Raw genomic sequence first — 6,053 nt, 5'->3', positions numbered from 1 at the left:
AGCTGTCACGGGGTCCCCGGGCGATGCTCTGGAACTGCTCCCCATGAAGCCAGTCAGGACTCCGGGGAAGTCTCCTCTCAGGGAGCAGCCTGTCTGCAGGACACACAGCTCACCCGGCTTCCACCTTCCTGGGTCTGACCTCGGAGCATTCAGCATCCTCTGCCCCTCCGTGCGCTTCCCACAGCGAGTCCGCCCAGGCGGGGTCCTGGGGCAGCCAGAGGGTCCTGCCCCCCAACTTCGCAGTCAGACGGGACTCTCAGCCAGCCAGTAAAACAGAGGTTTATTAGACGACAGGGACATGGTCTAACACAGAGCTTGTCGGTGCAGAGAACTGGACCCCTCAGCTGGGTCCATTTTGGGGGGCAGTGAGCCAGACAACCCCGTCTGCCCTTCACTCCTCGTCCCCAGCCAGCCCCAAACTGACTCCCCCTCCAGCCCCTCCTCCTCTGGGCTTTGTCCCTTTCCGGACCAGGAGGTCACGAGATTCCTTTGTTCTCCAACCCTTTAGCTCTCACCTGGCAGGGGGGAAGGGCCCAGGCCATCAGGTGCCAGGAGACAGAGTGTCGGCCATTTATGTACCCTGGCCCTTTGCTCTGCAACAATTACACCCCCTTATCCCACCACCTAGAGACTTAAGAAATGCCTAAGGGAAACTGAGGCATCCCTACAGTATTCAGAGGAAACATTAAGAACAGTCCCACTTCGTCACAGCAGCATCTCGGGGTGGGGCATGGGCATTGCCCCATCTCTGCACCTTGGCCCTGTGCTGCCCCCCTGCTCAGCCCAGCCCCGCTGCAGCGTGGCTCCCCACTCCAGCCTGGCCCCCTTCTGACCTGCCCCAGGCACGCGGCCGGCTCCCACCCCCCTGGGCTCGCCACTCAGTGACCCTCCTTGGTCATAAACCTTCACATGCCGGTGCCAGCCAAACTCCTGGGCCTGCTCTGCCCCCCTGCCCGCAGCACCGGCCTCCTCCCACGCCCTCTGCTTGCCCCCAGCCTCCGGCCGCTCTCAGCCCCTGCACTGCCCAGCTCCAGGCACGGCTGCTGGGCCGCACTTTGACAGGCCCCTGCAAGCCCAGCGGGGGGAGGGGGTGCCGTGTTGTGTCTCTGAAGCCTGGGGGAGCAGGGGGTGCCGTGTGGGTGCCATGTTGTGTCTCTGAAGCCCAGTGGGGGGGTGCCGTGTTGTGTCTCTGGAGCCTGGGGGAGTACGGGGGGCTTAAGGAAATCGAGGCTCAGGTGATCTTCAGTGGGATTCTGCCTGTTCCTAGAGAAGGGCAACAAAGGTGTGACAAGATTATGACTATCCACAGCTGGGTTAGGCAGTGGCGCTGTCAGGAGGGCTTTGGGATGTGTGGCCACTGGGAGGCATTCCTGGACAGAGGACAGTTCTCTCCGGATGGACTTCATCTGAGTAGGGAGGGAAATAGACTTCTAGGATGGAGGCTGGCACAACTGATTAAGAGAGCTTTAAACTAGGAATCTGGGGGAGATGGCTGGGACATGTCCAGGTAATCTCCACGCCGGATTTTAGCCTTGAGAGGGAAGAAAACGAAGTAAGAAAGGAGACAGCCGTGGGTAGGAGAATGGACATGAGGAGGAAGGGCAGTGTGGGTACCAGTCTAATAGGAGATACTGGCGGGAGTGTGTCTGTGTCCAATCGGGTACAGAATGTGAGCGAGGCCAAACAGCAAAAACGAAGATGTCTGTACGCCAGTGTGAGGAGCCCCGGTAACAAAAAGGAGGAACTAGAGCCACTGGTGCAGGGAGTGAAACCAGATATTCTAGGGAGAACAGAAACAGGGTGGAACAGTCGTCACGACTGGAGTACGGGTATGGAAGGGTAAGTGCTGTTTAGGAAAGACCGAAATAAAGGCAAAGGTGGTGGAGTAGCATTGTCTATCACTGAGGCGGTCGACTGTAAAGAAATAAGAAGTGATGAAATGGACAAGACAGAGTCAGTCTGGGCAAAAATCACATTGGGGAAGAAAGCTACTAGAGCCCCCCGGGATAGTGCTTGGGGTGTGCTAGAGACCGCCGGGATCCGATCTGGATACGGATAGAGCCCTCTTTAATGTTTTTAATGACGTAAATACTGATGGGAATTGTGTGATCATGGGAGACTTTAACTTGGAGGACGAGTGCTAGTAATAATAATCGGGCTCAGATGTGCCTAGATGCGATAGCTGATGGATTCCTTCACCAAGTAGTTGCTGAACCGACAAGAGGGGATGCCATTTTAGATTTGGTTTTGGTGAGTAGTGAGGACCTCATAGAAGTAATGGCTGTAGGGGACAGCCTTGGTTCGAGTGATCATGAGCTAAGTCAGTTCAGACTAAATGGAAGGATAAACAAAAATAGATCTGTGACTAGGGTTTTTGATTTCAAAAGGGCTGACTTTAAAAAATTAAGGAAATTAGTTAGGGAAGTGGATTGGACTGAAAAACTTGTGGCTCTCAAGGCGGAGGAGGCCTGGAATTACTTCAAGTCAAGGTTGCAGAAACTACCAGAAGCCTGCATCCCAAGAAAGGGGGGGAAATTCATAGGCAGGAGTTGTAGACCAGGCTGGGTGAGCAAGCATCTCAGAGAGGTGATTAAGAAAAAGCAGAAAGTCTACAAGGAGTGGAAGATGGGAGGGATCAGCAAGGAAAGCTACCTTATTGAGGTCAGAACATGTAGGGATAAAGTGAGAAAGGCCAAAAGGAGTTGGACCTTGCAAAGGGAATTAAAACCAATAGTACAAGGTTCTATAGCCATATAAATAAGAAGAAAACAAAGAAAGAAATTGCAAGTCCGTTAGCAAGAATTTTTAATGAATCTGTAAACTCAGGGGTTCTACCGTATGACTGGAGAATTGCTAACATAGTTCGTATTTTTAAGAAAGGAAAAAAAAGTGATCCTGGTGTGACGAAGTGGGACTGTTCTTAATGTTTCCTCTGAATATTGTGGGGGAGCCTCAGTTTCCCTATGCAGTTCTTAAGTATCTAGGGGGTGGGGTAAGGGTGTATGATCATTGCAGAGCCCTAGAGGGCAGGTGTGTGCAGGAGTCTGGACACAGAGAATGGCCGACACCCTGTTTCCTGGCAACTGATGGCCTGGGCCCTTCCCCCCTGCAAGGTGAGAGCTAAAGGGTTGGAGAACAAAGGGATCCGGTGACCTCCTGGCCCGGGAAAGGGGAAAGCCCAGAGGAGGAGGGGCTGGGGGGAGTCAGTTTGGGGCTGGCTGGGGACGAGGAGTGAAGGGCAGACGGGGTTGTCTGGCTCACTGCCCCCAAAATGGACCCAGCTGAGGGGTCCGGTTCTCTGCACCTACAAGCTCTGTGTTAGACCATGTTCCTGTCGTCTAATAAACCTCAGTTTTACTGGCTGGCTGAGAGTCCCGTCTGACTGCGGAGTTGGGGGGCAGGACCCTCTGGCTTCCCCAGGACCCCGCCTGGGCGGACTCGCTGTGGGAAGCGCACGGAGGGGCAGAGGATGCTGAAGGCTCCGAGGTCAGACCCAGGAAGGTGGAAGCCGTGTGAGCTGTGTGTCCTGAAGACAGGGTGCTCCCCGAGAGGAGACTCCCCCAGAGTCCTGCCTGGCTTCGCAGGGAGCAGTTCCAGAGCATCGCCCAGGGACTCTGTGACACCAGGTAACTACACGTCTTTTAATTTGACATCTGTAGTATGCAAGGTCTTGGAAAAAATTTTGAAGGAGAAAGTAGTTAAGGACGTTGAGGTCAATGGTAACTGGGACAAAATATGGCTTTACAAAAGGTAGATCGTGCCAAACCAACCTGATCTCCTTCTTTGAGAAGGTAACAGATTTTTTAGACAAAGGAAACGCAGTGGATCTAATTTACCTCGATTTCAGTAACACAGCTGATATGGTTCCACATGGGGAATTACTAGCTAAATTGGAAAAGATGGGGATCAATTTGAAAGGTGGATAAGGAACTGGTTAAAGGGGAGACTACAGCGGGTCACACTGAAAGGTGAACTGTCAGGCTGGAGGGAGGTTTCCAGTGGAGTTCCTCAGGGATCGGTTTTGGGACCAATCTTATTTAATCTTTTTATTACTGACCTTGGCACAAAACGCGGGAATGTGCTAATAAAGTTTGCGGATGATACAAAGCTGGGAGGTATTGCCAATACAGAGAAGGACCGGGATATCATACAGGAAGATCTGGATGACCTTGTAAACTGGAGTAATAGTAATAGGATGAAATTTAATAGTGAGAAGTGTAAAGTCATGCATTTAGGGATTAATAACAAGAATTTCTGTTGTAAACTGGGGACGCATCACTTGGAAGTAACGGAGGAGGAAAAGGACCTCGGAGTATTGGTTTATCACAGAATGACTATGAGCCGCCAATGTGACATGGCCGTGAAAAAAGCTAACGCGGTCTTGGGATGCATCAGGCGAGGTATTTCCAGTAGAGATAAGGAGGCGTTAGTACCGGTATACAAGGCACTGGGGAGACCTCCCCTGGAATACTGTGTGCAGTTCTGGTCTCCCATGTTTAAGAAGGATGAATTCAAACTGGAACAGGTACAGAGAAGGGCTACTAGGATGATCCGAGGAATGGAAAACCTGTCTTATGAAGGGAGACTCAAAGAGGTTGGCTTGTTTAGCCTAACCAAAAGAAGGTTGAGGGGAGATAGGATTGCTCTCTATAAATATACCAGAGGGATAAATACCGGAGAGGGAGAGGAATTATTTAAGCTCAGTACCAATGTGGACACAAGAACAAATGGATGTAAACTGGCCATCAGGAAGTTTAGACTTGAAATTAGACGAAGGTTTCTAACCATCAGAGGAGTGAAGTTCTGGAACAGCCTTCCAAGGGAAGCACTGGGGGCAGAAGATCTATCTGGCTTCAAGACTGAGCTTGATAAGTTTATGGAGGGGATGGTATGATGGGATAGCCTAATTTTGGCAATTAATTGACCTTTGACTATTAGCGGTAGATATGCCCAATGGCCTGTGATGGGATGTTAGATGGGGTGGGATCTGAGTTACTACAGACAATTCTTTCCTGGGTGTCTGGCTGGTGAATCTTGCCCATATGCTCAGGGTTTAGCTGATCGCCATATTTGGGGTCGGGAAGGAATTTTCCTCCAGGGCAGATTGGCAGAGGCCCTGCGGGTTTTTCACCGTCCTCTGCAGCGTGGGGCACGGGTCACTTGCTGGAGGATTCTCTGCACCTTGAAGTCTTTAAACCACGAATTGAGGACTTCAATAGCTCAGACATAGGTCAGGAGCGGGTGGGTGAGATTCTGTGGCCTGCGTTATGCAGGAGGTCAGACTAGACGATCATAATGGTCCCTTCTCACCTTAAAGTCTATCAGTCTGTGAATCTATGTTGTGTCTCTGAAGCCCAGGGGAGCAGGAGCGGGGGCGTGTTGTGTCTCTGAAGACCGGAGGGGTGTGGGGGGGGGGGCGTGTTGTGTCTCTGAAGGCTGGAGGGGTGTGTGGGGGGACGTGGGTGTGTGTGTTGTGTCTCTGAAGGCCGGAGGGGTGGGGGGGGCGTGGGGGGGCGTGTTGTGTCTCTGAAGACCGGAGGGGTGTGGGGGGGGGCGTGTTGTGTCTCTGAAGGCCGGAGGGGTGTGTGGGGGGACGTGGGGGGGTGTGTTGTGTCTCTGAAGGCCGGAGGGGTGGGGTGGGGCGTGGGGGGGCGTGTTGTGTCTCTGAAGGCCGGAGGGGTGGGGGGGGGCGTGTTGTGTCTCTGAAGGCCGGAGGGGTGTGTGGGGGGACATGGGGGGGGCGTGTTGTGTCTCTGAAGGCCGGAGGGGTGGGGTGGGGCGTGGGGGGACGTGTTGTGTCTCTGAAGGCCGGAGGGGTGTGGGGGGGGCGTGTTGTGTCTCTGAAGGCCGGAGGGGTGTGGGGGGGGGCGTGGGGGGGGGCGTGTTGTGTCTCTGAAGGCCGGGGGTATGGGGGGGGGGCGTGTTGTGTCTCTGAAGGCCAGGGGGGCGTGGGGGGGCGTGTTGTATCTCTGAAGGCCGGGGGGGCGTGGGGGGCATGTTGTGTCTCTGAAGGCCGGGGGCGGTGTGGGGGGGGCGTGTTGTGTCTCTGAAGG

Source organism: Chelonia mydas, chromosome 5, assembly GCF_015237465.2.
Source record: "Chelonia mydas isolate rCheMyd1 chromosome 5, rCheMyd1.pri.v2, whole genome shotgun sequence".
NCBI classification, from domain to species: domain Eukaryota; kingdom Metazoa; phylum Chordata; order Testudines; family Cheloniidae; genus Chelonia; species Chelonia mydas.
This window is presented reverse-complemented; position numbering follows the sequence as displayed.